The sequence below is a fragment of the Lagopus muta genome, chromosome 2 (genome assembly GCF_023343835.1).
Source record: "Lagopus muta isolate bLagMut1 chromosome 2, bLagMut1 primary, whole genome shotgun sequence".
Classification (NCBI taxonomy): Eukaryota; Metazoa; Chordata; class Aves; order Galliformes; family Phasianidae; genus Lagopus; species Lagopus muta.
Window position 1 is genome coordinate 92,356,112 of NC_064434.1, and position 17,134 is coordinate 92,373,245.

Genomic DNA, 17,134 nt, shown 5'->3' on the forward strand with positions numbered 1-17,134 from the left:
ATGTTCACAAACAGCTCATACTAAGTTTTCCATCTCAAGTAAAGAACGTATAAACATGAGATCATATTCCTGACATAAATCAGTTTTAAGAGGATTAGAAATATTTACCTTTTGATTATTTAAGTTGTAGTTTTGATTACATTTTGGGTACAGAGTAAGTATTCATGTTGTGGGTGAGGGCGGAGTGATGCAGGTTTCTCAGGCTGCTAATTGATGTAGCACCTTCTGCACCTTGCACCAAATGCAGCTTGTGGCCTTGGCTGGAATACGCCTGGGGGTCTTCTGCTGGAGGGATTACCTTCAGGATGTGCTCAAGTAACTTCAGGCTGTCTTGAGAGCACTTCTATCCTCTTCCCTGCATCTTGAGTTTTCTCCTGAGTGCAAGTTGTCTACTGTGGAGCAGTGAGATTTCTAATAAAGAAAATCAGCTTGGCAGTTAAGTACAGTAGAAGCAGCTTCCAGTGTGCCTAGTGATTCCTGACCCTTTGAGACAGTCAGCTCTGAAATTAAGCTGCCCATTCCGTTTGCATGAGCAGTGACAAAGTTGTCTGATTTTTTTTATTTTATTTTATTTTATTTTTAATGTATGCTGCCTGAAGCTGGCTATCAGCTAGTATGGTAGGGATCTTCATTTCTCTCTCCTAATCTCTATGTGGTATATTTTTTTATTGAATCATTCAGCATCCCATACATTTTAGTGTCTTGTAAGCTCTCAGTGCTTGTTTTCAGGTTAGAAACTAATTTAAAATTCTTCTAATTTCTAATAGTATTTAAATAACTGCTTGGTGGCAGTTGCTCTGTTTAGGCAGTATTGTCTGAAGTTAATACAGAGAGTAAATGCAGTCCTGTTTCGTTTTAAGGATCTAAAGCTGTTGAGCTGGTAGTAGTTGAACTCCCTGGGTAAAAGCAGGGTGGAGTTACTTGTAGCTCTATGGTTGGCTAAAAAATAGCAAAAAGAATATAGGACTTTTCTGTTGAGACTCTGTGGATGTGAGTGGTTCATTGAAGTATATAAAGAGTGGCTACAACTCCAAACTGCCTTTCACAGAGCAGCTCTGCTGGTTTTTGGGGCCCAGTGCTCTAAGAATTCAAGTGTACAAACTCTCTAAGAAAGGTAGGAGGTTTTCTCCAGAAACTACCAGCCATAAGGCTTTCAGGAAATTAAAACATCGTTTCCTATCTTCTGTTTGTCCCAGCAGCTCCAGGACAGATGCCTGGTTTTCATAGTCTGAGAACTTACCTATTTGCCAGGGCTGGCAGATAAGGGAACTGTTGTGTCATGTCAAAGCAATGGAAATTATCCTTAAATCTTATTGCTTTACACAACTCTTCTCCTAGGCAAGTGAATGTCTTTCACATTCTGTGCAGTGTGTAACCAACTACTTGTCTGCTTCATCCCTGCGGGCATAGGTATGGCTACCCAATGAACATCTGTCCTATTTCTTAAAGGATCCAGCCAATGTTTTGCTCTAAATCATAAGGCTATATCTAGATGTGAGTGTAGTGAACAAATACAAGTTGTAAAATGTACTTTGGGCCAGCTGGAGGCTAGTGATGTTCTGCAAGCAGGCAAACGTGCTGCTGGCAGCACATTAGATGGCAAGTTCATTTCATAGGAGAAGAGGGCCAAAAGCTGCTCTTCAGGGTGGGCTTGAAGACAGGAGCCTCTTCCAAGTCAGAAAGAGCTGCTCTTCCAGCCGAGTAGTTTGAAGTACAGGGAGAATATTACTCTTTGTTCTTACGTTCCCCGGGGTACAGTGTGTAGGTAACCCCTGGTCTGACTTACTGAAAGTATATGCAGCCATGTTTATCTGTTGTTCTGATAATTAATTGAAAGCTTTGTTCCTCCTTCCTTATCCACCCCAAAATACAATGGATTATATATATATATGTACACTAGAGGGGAAAGGGAGGGAGAATCTGCCGACAAAGGAATTCCTAAACTCCATCTTAAGCTTTTCCTGTGCAAAAAGCGCAATCAGTCAAGACTGGGCAAAAGTTCATGCTAACACAAACAAGATGCTGAACTTGGATGCAGAATGTTGCATATGACAGCAGTCTTTTCAACACATGCAGGCAAACAGTGAATCAGCACTGCCTAGATAACAAATGACAGCAATATCTTGGGACTCTAAAACTGCATGTCGTGCAGTAAGATTTATGACTTAGGATGTCTCTGTGCTTTAAGGCTGGTTCCAGGATGCAAAAAGCAACCAACACCCTACCCAAAACCAAAATCAGAAAAGCAATTTGTCTCCTCTAGGTTTGCACTGTTGTAAAGGTGAACTCTTGCCATGTAAACCCTTCTTGGAATGGCAAATTCCATGAAAGGCAGCTTGAGGCAGTTGGTATTCAGAGAGCTTTTTGTTTCAGATGCTAAATGTGTGTGTGTTTGCCTGCATCCCTGTGCTACCTCTATCTCTTGATGTGCTGGCTTTGTTCTGTTTATAACTTATTTTAAGTAAAACAGCAGTAGCTGGTAGAAAAGCTTTTTTCTGCTTGCTCCATTTTCTATTGCTTGGGTTGCAAGGAAGGAAGAGAAGTTAAATATCACAAAATGTTTTTCCAGGTTGTTACAGTGAATGTCTTATCTTAATGTTCTGCAACATTTGTTGCACTGATGGAACAGAAAATCCTCCCACAGCTATGGTAAATTAGTAACAGAGAAAGGTACTTTGTTACCTGTGGCCGGCTGCTTTGAATGTTTTCCCTACTTTCCTTTCTCTCTTCTGAAGGAGGTGAAGAGGTTCCTTGTGGTTGTTCCTCCCTGGCATGTCTTGGCCAGATCCTTGTATTCCAGCCTGATAATGACGTTCAGTCTCTGCTGTTCTACAACCTCACTCTGCTTCTTAAATCAGTCCAGTCTTTTAAGCCTTTTCATGCTCTTCTGGGAACCTTTTGTCTTAATATGCAACACTTTCAGCACTTCACTTCAAGAGCATGTTGAGAGTCATGGAATCATTGAAGTTGGAATAGACAGCTAGGATCGTCTAGTCCAACTGTCAGCTCATCCCCACCATGCCCACTAACCATGTCCCTCAGTGCTACATCCACACAAGTCTTAAATGCCTCCAGGGATAGTGACTCCTACCTCCCTGTGCAGCCTGTGCCAGTGCATCACCACTCTGAGAGTAATTTTTTCTTAATATCCCACCCTGTGTCCCTGTTGATGAGGCTGTGGATTTTGTTTCTTCTCTCCACCTCAAAGGCTGAACCAAGCTACCAAGAGTTCCAGTTACAGCGGTGGAGCTGACCAAGGGACATCTGCTGCTGCCAACAAGCTGGAGATCCTGGAGGAGAAAGAGATCTTCCTCTTCTGGAGGAGGAAAGTGGAACACTGCAAGGTGAGAACACCAATGGCACTCCTATGTGGGGGTCCTGCTTTGTCATGTATGTGTTACTTATTATTTGTCTGATGTGAATCTCTACTCAGCTCTGCTTTATTCTACTCAACTTATTGAGAGGCTGCCTTGTGAGGGGTGATTTTTGGCATACAGGCTCTGGTTGTGAGCCCTGTTGACCTCCCATTCCAATCTGTGTATGTCTGAGTTTCTGGCTGGCAAGTCATGTTTTGATGCTGGAAGGTGGTAGTCAATTTCCTTTCTGTTCTGTGTAAGTAGGAATGTAATGGAACCAAGTGTTTGTATAGGATTGGGTACTCGGGCTCAAATGATGGCATTGGTTGGGTTGAAATCCTCTATGTGCTTATACACAGTGTAGGGAAGACATATCTGTGACAAACCCTGTGGTTTGTTCTTGATAGGAATGTTTGAATGCCACCATTTGGTTCTCTTGATCTTTAGGATTTCTCAGTCCGTGTCAAAACAGCAGCGCTCAGTTGAACTACGCACTTTTTATTTGGATTGTTTCTATCAGTCTGAGATTAATTGCTTTTAAAAATATTTTTAGAAGTAAAACTTTCTGTGACACTCTGAAATTGAACTATGTGCTATATCATAAATAATTGTGAACATTTGCATTTGCGTATCAATATTATTGATAATGTTTTGATGCTTCTGTGATGATTTGTTATAAAATGCTTTAGAACCGTGTAGGAAAGAGTTAATAAAGGTTTGTTTGCTACTGTTTTGTTTTTATTCTTTGTAAACTTTTCAATTGCAAATATGGAATAGGTGAATATCCAGATTGCGTTTCAGCACTGTCTAGTAGCAGGCAGGAGGATTTCCGCTTTGGTGCTGCACTTCATTAAAGAGTTGTAAACAGGAATGCTGCAAAAGTATACTGTGGGCACGTGAGGAGATTTCTAATAACCTTCAGGCTGGCTTTCAAATGATCTTATTAATTCTGTGAGTAATCCGGGGAAAATCAGTAGGGTTTCTCTGACTTTTGCCCTCCAAGGCTGCAGTTTTTACAGCTTGGAGCAACTATTACTAACAATAGCTCTTGAAGTGTAATTTTAAAAACCCCAGGAAATGTGTTCTTGTTTTTCTTTCTGATGCAGTTACAACTGACAACTCCACTTCTTTAGCCCCTAACTCAGTGTGCCCCTGTTCCTGAGAACATATTTGGAATGCTGTATTGAAGTTTTTCACTTACCTGAAGTACATCAGATGTTGCACGTGAGCATGGTTTCCAGTGGAGACTTCAGTGTGCAGGCAGCTGTTGCCTGAGAGTCACACTCTTCCCTGGGCAAGGAAGGGAAGGACCTTGCTCAGCCCTGGGAGCTTGGCGATTCCAGTTCTTGAGTGTTGGGAAGGTTTCTGTTCTGTTCGCTGACTGCTCTGAAAGACTTGGCTTGGTCTGGTTTCTGGATGTTGCTTCTTACAATATATACAGAACTGTTAACTATATCTAAACACGTCTCACTTTAAGACTGATCATTACTATGCAAATTAACCTTGGCTGCTCTGAGAACTGTTATTCAGTCAAGGCAAGGAATACTTTTGTGCCTTGCTATGCAGTACTGCAAGCGTATTTCTTTGTTGTGTATCCACATAACTGATGCCATTACAGTTTTCTGGTGTTGCTATCTGCCTTATCTGTCTGCTTTGAAGTCAGATTTTGCTGAAATATGCCCTTTCATTCTAGTTAAATGGAGAAGCACATAATGTGGTTCAACAAAGTTTAAAAAAAAAATTATCTGGTTCTATTTAATCTGTGGTAACTATTTCATTTCTACCTTAGCATTACTACTTTTATGATATTCTATTCAGAAGCAGATTTTTTAAAATTCAGATAGTTGCAATAAGAAAACCTGCTTTCTTTAGCTACTTCTTGAACAAGATAAATTGAGAGCTCATATTTGGTTTTTCTGCTAATTTCTGTCCATCTGTCATTGTCCTCAGAGACTACATGACAGGTAATGTCTATTTCTGATTTCAAGTGAAGGCAAAGTCAACCAATGCATTTCATGCTTATAGCCCAGCCCTAGGCCGTAGGAAACATCACTTTTGTACTTAAAGCATGGATGTCACTGACATTTTGCCTTGTTCTTCTTTCTGCTTCTCATCTCCTCCAATTAAAAGAATATGAAGTCAACCTGATTTAAAAAAAAAAAAAAAAAAGTTTCTTAGATACTGCTAGCAAACACGTTAATGTATGTGAGAAACATTCCCAAGTGTACGGTTATTGATGTACAGAGCTGGTAAGCCAAGGTGTGCTGTGATCTGGATTTCTGAGAGCTGCAGGGTTGAGATAATTCACAGAGATGTGGAATCTGGAGTGTGTCATGATAATCAACGTGAATTCTGGTACTCTGGCTATCAGAGGTGAGTTGGGAAATTGGGAACTGTTCACCCATGTGCTTTAAGTGATAGATACACGTAATCATTCTTTTGTTTGTTCTCTTTTAAAGCAACTTGTAAAATGTGAACTAAGAAAAGTCTACATATAGTTTGATGGCATCTATTGCTATTTTTAAAGTTCTGCATTTTCAAGGCTTACTGGTTTTCAGTGTTTTCTTTCAAAGTGAGAGGAGTTTCGGTGATGAATGGCTAGAGTTTTTTTCAGTGATCTTCTGACAGTAGGAAGTTGCTGCCTAGTTTGATTTGAAATTGGTCAAGTGTAGTTGTAATCTAACTTGTTGAATATTGTAACCAATTGAGAAAGAATCATTTCAAAATGATTTTGAAGTCGATTTGGGGGGAAAAATATAATCCCTACACTGACTTCTTTGAATATTAGTTTCTCTCCAATCTCTAACAAAATTTTATTTCATCATCTGATTATTTCCTTGTAGGAGGATAGATTGCTTTCAAATAATTTTAACCTGAATTGGAAAAGCGAAAACATGCCTCATAAGTAAGCTTTATGATGCCTGACATTTCAGTGCTGTGGAAGATGCAATTGCAGTGTAGTGTGCTGCAGTGATGAAAAGGCAAAACCGGTTAATGGAATCCACAGAACCCACAGAAGCTTCTTAGTTGCAGGTTAAAGCTATCCTGCACATCTAAACTTCTTGCAGTGACAAATAGTGTTTATGCAGAGAGGTATTTTAAGACTGCCTACAGGACAGATCCAGAGAGCTCTCCTTCCTTATCTAGAGACTGCTTGCCTCTTTTAGAAATCTTCAGAGTTTCTACTTAGAAGATTTTGTAATTAGGAAAAGCCAGGAATGAAGGACATAAACACAGAAATAGAAAATGAGAAAGAAAAAACAAAGGGAAGTATAAATAAAGGAGATGCTGCTATGCCTGGAGCGCAAGAAGAGACGGTTCCTGTTAGAGCGGTAGAGCTGTGTGAAATGGATTTGGTAGTAACAACTCTATCTTTTAAGTATTTTTTCACATTTTACAGAAATCGATCTTTTTTTCTGAGTTAATGTGCTCCATTAAGGTGAAAGGCAGGTTTTGGCACTCTGCTTGCTTCCCTCTGTTCTGCTTTGGCCTGCATGCTTCTCCCAGTGCATAGCATGCAGCCAGCAGCAGTGCTTGGAGCTGGATGGTGAGGAATTGCACCTCCCTGTTCTGCAGAAGACTTCTGCTCATTCTCAGTTTTATTATATTCCTCTGTCAATTATTGCATATGGATTCTTAGGGAACTCTTGGGTCTATGGCGATCTCATTTATTTTCTTATCCCAAAGCTTTCAGTATCTGTAAGGGAGGGTGGAATCTGATTTTGTCCATGGAATGAGCACACAAAGAAATGTTCACTATAGTAAGGAAGAGGCTTGGAGCGCCAAGGTTTTCTTTCTAGTTAAAATGCATCTTGACCTTTTTCAAATAAAGGATACCATAATATACTGATACTTCACAGCTTCAGTTAAGACCCCTGCAACGCCTGTAGTGAGTTTTCATTAGTCTCCTGTACTGTTACATTGCAACAGGAGGAATAAATGCCTTAGCAACAGACTGCTGTGAAGTTAGGAGACTGTCATTCAGTGCTTACAAAAGAAAAAAGGAAGAACTGATTTTTGTCTCCAATTCCTCTACAGCACTCTTTGTTTACATCTTGTTTAGATTTTACTGTAGCTTGTCAAATCTAGCACTGAACAGAAGCTTAGATTGAGAAATGGGATGTGGATCATGCATCTTGGTGGCTGTGCTGAATGTTTGGGGCGTTGCACAGACAGCTGCCTGCCCACACTGGTGGCAGTGGCAAAGCTGCCAATGCAGAGCCCAGAGCACTCCTTAGCCAGGAAACTGCAGCTTTGTTTTCCGTGTGGTTCAATCCTTGCATTTTGTTTCTAACCTTGTTGGGCTTTTTGTTTATTTTGGGGTGTGTGTGTGTGTGTGTGTGTGTGTGTGTGAAGCTTTTACTTCTGCTGAATGTTTAATGCTTTTGGAGATAAATTGAAATGGCACATACAGTGAAACAACTTTTCAACAACTTAGTGCTAAGTGCTTCCAGGTATAGATGCAATTGACTCACATCTACTCCATGAAAAAATGTAAGTCTTCATTTCTTTAAGGAATGTTTATCAATGCCTTCAGTGTTTATCGTTGAATATGAGGAAGGTGTACGTAATCCCTCTCTGTTAGAAAGAGCCTTCAATTGAAATTTATTAAAGAGTAATTTACCCTGTCATGAACAAAGTGTCCTCTAAATCCAATTCCCTCTCATGAAAGCGTGAGAATTTCTCCGCTACTTGTGGTCTGTGCAAATCATCTGCACTACAAAAGGGCCACATCTCCTTCCATTTTAGGAATCTGGGAAGGGTAAATATTTAAAGTGCTGGCGTAACAATAGCAGAAGTAGAAGGAAATTAAAGCTTGGGATCCAGTGCTGAGATGCATTTGGCCTAAATTGTGGGTGGAACAAAGAAAAGCTTTTCAGTAAATTGGTTAAAGGTTATGATTTTCATTTTTGGATTAAGGAATAAGCAGAACTGTTCTATGTCGAATAGACCACACAATTTCCCAGGCAAGAAATCTATTTTGAAAGGGCGGCCTTTTTAGTTCTTAGTCAGATTGTTTTTTTGCTTTTCCTCTCAGTGGAGCATGTTTTTGATCAGTTACTCTATGATGGTCACGGGAACTAATATTTCACTGAGTTAAGGCCAGTATGGGAAATGAATAAGCCATTTTATGGACAACAACTACAGGTATGAGAGCTTTGTGAATGGCAAGCTTAGATGATGTTGGGTGAAGTAAATGAAGCAGAGCGAAATCAAGAAGATGGTGTAGAAGTTCTAAGAGTTTGTTGCATAAACTTGTTTTTTAAGTTACAAAGCCCTTTGCACCCTAACAGATTGTTGTTGAATTCTAGGGAATTTCTAGCATTTATTGTTTGCAGCAGCTGTTAGATATTGAGAAAGAAGATTCATCTGTCCTCAGAGTAGAAAGAAAAATGTATTCTTTATCTTGATAAATTCAGTTCAGGTTGAGTAACTCTGCAGATATTAAAAACAATTTTCCTAATATATTTCACTTATCTTTGCAAGAGTTTTGGCACTGTGGTCGAGAAACTGAATGTGCATGTTGTAAGGGCTGAAGTCTGTTTCTGCCAAAATTTGCCATGTGACTTATGAGCCTGTATAAAAGCCTTTGCAGTATCTTCAGCTGATATTTGGCTCGTGATTTTTGAGACAACTCCAAATAATCCTTTGACTTAATTTTGAACTATGTTATATTTTTCAGGAAGAGACTGTGCAGAGCTGGCTGGAGAGAGGTAGCTGTACTTCTGCAAAGATTTTTAATGTCCTGAAACTTTTTTTTTTCAGTCTCTTTGTTTTTGTTAGGGAATCCGATTTCAAAGCTAAAATGAAAGAATGCTAGATACCTGTATAGAGAGGAAAAGGGCTTGTCTCCAAGGGTTTGGCTGACAGCTGTCCACAGGTGGGGCAGCCTACTCAGTAGCGTTCTCTGGTGCCTCCTGCCCCTTAGCTCTCGCTCAGAGTGCTCTAGTGGAATGGCGCATCAGGAAAGGCAGCCTTCCAGTTAATTCTCCTGGAAGGCTGTCAGACTTTACCATCGTGCTTCAATATTTTTTTTGTTACTCTTAATATAATTTTGATTTTTACAGTTTCCAGATGGTAGGTAATTCACTGCAGCCCCTGATGGAGTTTGTTGAGTTTCAGATCACCTAATGACTTGAAGACTAGCAGAAGTTTCTCTTCAGATTCAGGTGACTTTTGTTGCAAAGGGAGCTAGATCCACACAATGCAAACTACTGTGAAATATTTTTTGTAGAGTAATTTAAACTACTTTTAAGACTTCAGTGCTTAAGTTTTCTTATGAGTTTCTCAGCATCTTAGATACCTACTTACGATTTTTATTGTAGTTTCATTTGTGGGAGTGATACACTTTACTATTTAAGTACTTGCCTGAATCTTACTGAATTTAGAGTAAACTCCATAAAATGGAACAACTCAGAGAAATTCTTATTTCAGTAAGACCATTTACTCAACTTGGAGAGCAAAACCTGATGCCAGAAGGTAGATGAACAATATGATTTTCTTTGCCACTATGATATGGAATCTGGCTCAGCGAAGGAGGCTGTTTGCCCACTCTGTTCAGAAGCCAAGCACAAAAGGCAATACTGAATCTCAGAGTTGATTATTAAAGTACTTTCTCAGCCTTTTGCATCGCTGTCTCTTACTGGCTATTTTTTGTAATTGCACGAGATGTGTTAGTTGTTGAAACAAAAACCCTGAAAATACTGAGGAAAAAAAAGAGTAAATTAGAAAAGCAACTGTAAACTAATTGAAGCTAGACCGTGAAATCTGCACTCTGTGGTTGTTTGGTTTTATAATTACAAATTGGTACCTGTTTATTTCATGGACAGGGTCTATATGACACCAGTTGGATTTTGGTGATCTCTCCAGGGATCTTGTGATCATGGTCAGTGGAATTCAGATACCTTTGTACAATAGCTTTTTAGGGGCAAATAAAACATTTATAGCAGCACACTTCAGATCTATGTAAGGCATGTGGAACTGTAGAACTTCTGTAGGTTCAGTACTAACAAGGATGGCACAGTTGCAATAGCAAAATGGCATGCATTTTGAGGTGAGGTTTAATTAAAAATGGGGACTTCAAAATGCTTTTAGCTACTGTCATTGCTTCTAAGGCTCTTGGTCAAGTCTGACAACATCCACTAAAACCTGGGGGGAAACAGGGAAAAAGGTGCTCCTTGCATGGGGATTAAGGAAGACTGGGCAGTTTCCTTCAGAAGGAATTCAAACTTGGGTTTCTGACCAAGTAGTAGAGACTTAGCTACTCAGCTTTGCCTGAGAACATTCTCGGGAGCAGGAACATTCTTTGTGCAATCAGGAGTGCAAAATTTACAGGTCCATGGCGAGGAAGAGTGCAAGCAAGGGAAACAGGGCTTTGTAATTCAACCTCGAGGTCACTTACCTGGGAAGGAGGAAAAACAGGCTGTACTTTGAGGATTGTGTGTGTTTTACATGAAACGCATGGAGTTTATTAATAGTCTTGGAAGCATAAGCAGAGCTAAGCAGGGCCTGTAAAGTGATGGACTGAACAATTTCTGCCCAAGCTGTATTGTAGATAATTGTGTGAAGCTTTAAATGACACTGATAAACAGAATGAAGGTAAGATGTTGTATGTGCTGTTTCTTGTTTGTTTTTTCCTCCCTCCGGATTCTTGATATGTATACAGTTTTTTCATTCCATAGTGAAGAACTTCATGTAGCAGAAGTCACTTCTGTTTTAAGTGCATGATCAAGTACAGTTTGTGTACTTGTCAGAAAGTATTCTTGATCTGCTCTGCAGTTTTAAGAGAGGAATGAGCATACTGAAAATCAACAGCAGTTCTGTATCCACAGATGTGGATGTAAAATGTTGAGGTAATAGTGGTGCATGCCAGCACTCGTGTATTTCTGAGTTTATAACTTTGAAGTGAAGAAAATGAAAAAGTATTGTACCGTAATTAGAGTGTTAAAACAGGTTCTTGTGTTTACCTCTAATTTTGATAGTTTAAAAAACGTATTTGTTATTAGCTAAATTTACAATGGCAGTTTTAGGTTTCTAGGAAGCTCTAGTGACCTCTGTAAAGAGGTAATTCAGTGAACCTGTCACTAATAATTTCACTCTGCAGCTAATAGTAATGGGTTTAATCCAGAAATTATGAGCTGGGCCCCTTTCCCTGAGGGAAGTATTTCTTTCCATCTTAAATATAAGGTGGGGGGAGCATAGTAACTTTAACAGGACCTAGCTTTTCTTTTATTTTTGAAGTGTAGGGGGTTTTTTAAATACTGTATGGCACAGAATTTTTCTTCAATTACCTCCATCTGAAGTCACACTAATGCCAAATTTTTTTACCCCTGCCATTTTAATGGAACACAGCTTTGCTTGCTGTTTTCTCATGTTTACCCGCTCTTGCAAACGAGCTCATGATGGCTGCAATCTTTTAGAACCCTGTGAACAAGAACCCTGACCGTGTTAATTGTGCTCTGACTGATATTCTGAAGGGCACTGAAGCTTCTGACTGGTGTTACGGTAGCCATGCTAGTAGATAGTAATGCAGCAATTGTGATGAAAATTTACATAAAGTTATTATGTTCGAGTATTGCAAACCAAGAAACCCAAGAATAACTCCTTCAGTGGCTTACAGACTGTAACTATTTTTAATATTGGCTTTGAATGTCAATAATTTAGTTCACCTCTGTCTTGTCCTAATGAAAGAAATCTCTGCATACAGGGGCTGGAACTCCAATTTGTAAGCATTTGAAACACAGCCCTTTGGCTTGTTATTTTGTGAGAGTTCTGAACTAATTCAGCAGTGGCTTGTTTTATAGAATTGTTTCAACCAGTTGTTGTGCCTCTTGCTTATGCCTAGTCTTTCTATTTGCAGTTCTATTTTTCTTGTTTATTACATATTTTCTTGAGCAAAATTTTTGTTTTAGCAAAATCTATCAACTCAAATGCTTACTTTTACTGAATATGTTATAATATACAATCTACATATGTTTATACTTCAGAATGGGCCTCGATCATCAAAGCATTGAGGGAAGTGGGCAGTTGAAAGAATAACTGCGGTTTCTTCTTGTCTGAGATGGTCACCATCCTTACGCCAGGAAATGTGCTTGTGCAGGTATACAGAGAGCTGTATTTGGGGAATTTACTATGATTAAGACGAATCTGTAAGTAGGAAGGGTGGGAGGGTGATGTAGCATGTGAACATGATAGGCACTTGCCTTATGAAATTGTTGCCTAGCACTCAAACCTCTTGTCCTCTAACCTGGCACAAGCATTCCGGGCTCCTTTCTTTTCTTCTTTACCGTCAGTGGAAATGCATGGTTTGCTCTCACTTCTAACTTAGTAGCTGAGGAACTTGAGGTCATCTGTTTGCATTCTCTATACACAAATACTGCTGGTCCTGCCCTACGTCTCATGCTTGGCCATACCACAAAGCCAGGAAGAACACAGGTGGGTGTTTTCTAACACCTAGGAGTGACTTCATATGTGTCAGAGTGCTATGAGCAGATCCCCATGATGCCTTGAGAGAAAGCATAGTGGATGTGGCATACAGGTATGAAGACCAAGTCCTCTGAAATTGATTGGGGTGCTTTTCTTGATTTTAGTTACTTTTTTTTTTTTTTTTTTTTTCACTGTTTGAGTAGGAATTTCCATTTAGTGCACTCAGATGAAATAAAAAAAAAAAGAAAAACTTGGTTCACTTTCCTCCGTTTGTCAAGCTCCCTGCCTGATAGATTTATACAGAAGTTGTTTTGGAAAGGGCATATAGTGTGCAAGGATGAATATCTTCCAACAAATGGGTTGACCTTCTTGTTGCTGCTCATTAGCTCTCAGTGGCTGACTGGGCCCTGAGTCCTTGGTGGGAACATCAGTACCTGACATGTGCGTTGCTCATGTTAAATTAGTATCTGGCTGGTGACTGTTAAATGCTCTAGACTAAACAAGGCTGTTCTGTTAAATAAGATTTAAAATTGTAAAAAAAAAAAAATATTCAGATTTTACTACTTCAAGACTGGCTATAAAGATTCAATGGCGAGTAATAAGCAGATCTGTTACCTTTATTAAAATTAGCAATGACCATGCCCTGAAACAGGTACGTGCTCCAATTAAGAGAACTGGAAGGGAGAGAACTGCAAAGGGACCAAGGTGCTCATAGCCATGAAACTGCTTTGCAGCTGCTGCCGTGCGGCTGCCAGAAGTCTTCAGTAGCTTCTGTCTGTCTGGTATGGAGGTGGGTTGGGGGGGGCACTTTGTACAACTGTACTACTGCTGGCATATACCCAGTCTCTTTGGCCAAGATATATAAAAAGCTCTCCACAGTTTTACTCTGTAATGACCAAAAGTTACTGGTCTTCTCTTAATTCCCATACCCTCATTTCTTGTGCCCCAAAGCAGGCTCACTCTTGCTGCTTCAGAGTCCTGCAGTATTTCATGATCCTCAGACCACAGCGAAGAAACTGTACTTGTAAATACCTTTCAGCAGCTAATCCTCTTCAGATTCCTTAATTGTTATGCAAAGAGAGTTAATCTGATACGACAGTTCATTTAAGGAGTAGATCCAAGTCTTGTTCAGTCGAATCTCCTAGAAACAGAGCATATTTAATACATATAAAATGGGTAGCATGTTTTAATTAGAAAAAGCAATATATTCTAGCTGAATTAGTGACATACCTCATAGACACTGTAGTAGAAGTAATCAAAGTCTGATCTTGAGTTTGATCTTTAAATAGCTATCCAACAGTGCTTACTTGAATGTAAATCTCAGGAGCTATCACTGGATTTGAAAAGCCTGCAAGTACGTCATCTTAGACAACTGTTCCACACTGGATGTCTTCAGTGCATAAATTGTTAAGTGGGCCTCATGTCCATCATGATCTAGTATTTCTTGATCTATTTCTTACTAATACAATCAAAATGCAGTTGTTATACACCCTGTGCTTTTCCAAAGTATTTTTAGATTCAGAACTGATTGTGGTTTTCTGCTGATGGAATACAGCTCAGAACTGTGACTCCAGAGAATCAAGTTTTTAAGATAAATCTCTATATCCTTAGGCATAATATAAAAGGAATCGATAGCTTTAGGAGAAAAAAAGAGAAATGTTAAATGGATGTTTAGTAGTTTAGACTTGTCTCAAGTTTTCCAGCTTAGAAGAGCAGATCAGACAGACATGTCTCAAACTTACTTCAGAGAGCAGCTTTGGAACTGATGTGACTCATGTATGGTAGACAGTCACTGGAGTTTAGCCTAAACAGTGTGAAATCAGAGAGTCCCAGAGAAATCTGACATCTCCTTCTAAAGGTATGAAGGCCGATGCTGCGAACAATCTGGTTCCTCATGTATCTGAAAGTAGGAGAAGTTCCCAGGCTCACATCTGTTTGCCAAGAGACAGTGAGAAAAGATTGACTTCACATTGCCTGAGTTGTGTAAGGGTAACCCTCTGAAAGGCAAGTGGTCTAGTGAGCAAACATTGAGTTTGTGCTCAAATAACATTTTCTCTTGCCTTGTCTGTCAGGCCTTCATTAGTGTGTCAGTAAAGCTCACATCAAATAAAACCTTCTCTATGGGCTCTAGCAATGTTTACTCAAAACACTCAGATTTTTTTTTTTTTTCCTGAAGGAAAAAAAGTCAGTGCTTATTTCACTTTCCTAATGAGGAGTGGCGAAGGTGTGATGGAGGTTGTGCACAGAAGGAGAGCAGGAGCTTTTTCATGCATTGTTTGAAGGCTTAGGCCATTACTTTTTGAAACTCCTTCAAAAGACAATTGATAATTAAGAGGGGATGGATGTTTTTTCTTGGTGTTTCTATGAAGCCAAGGAACTGCATATAGGTTGAAAGCTGAAATTTCAATAGGTGGAAGTATTTCAGAATAACCAAAATTTGCACTTAAATGAATAAATACCTTTCTATTTTCTTTAGCCGAGATGAAATAACAAAATGAATAATTTGAATCTTGAGTGTTTGAGTTAGCAGTACTTTTGCAGTTGAAATAAGTATTAATGTTAGATTTTTTATTTCCTGAAATTTAAGCACAAAACAATTGTCCCCAAGTTAAAAGCGAGAGAGTCACTTTTTCCCTTTTTTTCCAGTTAAAAATAGTGGTTATATTTTATGGACTACTGCTGTATGGATTTTTCCAATGATGGGAAAAACATAGAGTTTTGTTATTTCTTTGATTATAGGCAAGTTAGTCGTAACACAGTAATTACTGTAACAGAGTTGGTAAAGTGTATTTCTCCCCTTACTTAGGAAAACATGCTTCAGTAGGAATTTTCACCATACATCAGGATGGTGCTTGTAATACTGGTGCTGCCCAAGTAGTGGAATTATTGCTGCTTTTTATGTTTATTTCTGTTCAGGTAAAGCATTCTGTTATTTTTCCCTCTGTGTTCGTTCTGGACTGTTTTACAAGTGGCATTCTGCATGCATGTGCTCATATAAGGTACAGATGAAGTGTACTTTGTTCATAGTGGAAAAGGTACACCTGTGAGAAAGGAATGTGAATGAGAAAGTGTAACTGTGTAAACACGTTTATGCAGCTGCATTTTAATGTAGCTTATTATTGGAGCTCTCTTTGCCAGATGAAACTGTTACAACTGAAGATAAGCGATTAAAAATTTCTCCAAAACGTTACGAGCCAAAGATGAATCAAAAATTATACTTTTCTGCTCAATTCTGCTTCCAGTTTTGCTTGTACTTTAAAATGAGGTGCCTTCATGTCAGTGTCTGAAAACTTTCAGATGTTGGTAACACTCATGAACTTTCCATACTAAAGCAGTTTTGCAGGTTATTGAATGCTAGTGTTTTTTTTTTTTAAGACTTACCTCTATTAGATCTTCACAGAAAAAATCATTCAGCTCATGTTAGTGTTTCTGTTCTGTAAGTAGGTTGAACAAGATAGTCTTATATTTCATAAAACTCAACCTTAACATGCAGTGATTTGGGATAAAACCCAGAATCTCAATGAAAAACAGTTAAAGAAATACTTCAGTGAGTCATTTTTTTGTTGGGAAAAGAGGACTGCAAAATGTCACTATCATACTTTGAGAACATTTAAAGAAAATCAATCAAAATAGTTTAGAATCCTGCTTTATTTGTTTGCAGTATCATTGGCCTGACTTTTTAATTACACAAGGGAGAAGATATTTTCTAGGCACTATGTGGACAGCAAAAGTCATTCTTTGCCCACAGAAATGTATTTGTGTGCTTTGCCTTTGTGAGTTCATATCATCTGAAGTAACACAGGTCCAGCTTGCAGAATATTAAAAGAAAGTTGATCTGTTGCATAAAATGTAGTGTGCAAATTTCCCAACTATGAACCAGGAATTCTTTGTTTATTTGGTAGAAGGGAGGAATCCCCCAAAACGTCACCAAAAGAAACCCCAAACCCAAATCCACCAACAAATAGACCAGGAATAGCAATAGTGTCTAACGCTTCTGCATTCTAGTGCTGGAGAAGACTGCTTTGCAGAGTTAAAGATTTTTCAGTCTCTTCGTTTGCTTTACCCACGGCTTTTTTTAGGGACATAAATTATGAAAGACCTTGTGATGAAGTCTGGATGAGTGGACAAGGACAGCCAATTTACTTCATTCACGTCATCCATTGATCAGGCAATATTTCATTTCCATGGGACTAGCAGTCAGGTAGGAGTCTCAGTACTTAAGGCTTCAGCGAGGGACATGATGGTACTTAATCCATTTTGCTTATATTGCAACCTATATTTATGTCCAGGTTTGTCTCCTTTACCCCCTGGGGGTAGGAAAAAAGTACAGAACAATGCCAGTGTAAGAGGAT

At 39.1% G+C, this 17,134-nt stretch overlaps 1 protein-coding gene across 6 annotated transcripts in view; it reads left to right on the top strand.

Moving 5' to 3' along the window:
* Window positions 1-17,134, top strand: part of DISP1 (dispatched RND transporter family member 1) — an 84,952-nt gene that overhangs the window by 24,837 nt on the left and 42,981 nt on the right. For 3 of the 6 annotated variants that reach the window (XM_048937893.1, XM_048937898.1, XM_048937894.1), the window contains one exon: window positions 3,209-3,344. The exons of the other annotated variants lie outside the window; for them this stretch is intronic. The gene's annotated coding sequence lies outside the window, so the exon portion shown is untranslated. The remainder of the gene's footprint in view (window positions 1-3,208; window positions 3,345-17,134) is intronic. 6 annotated transcript variants of the gene reach the window in all.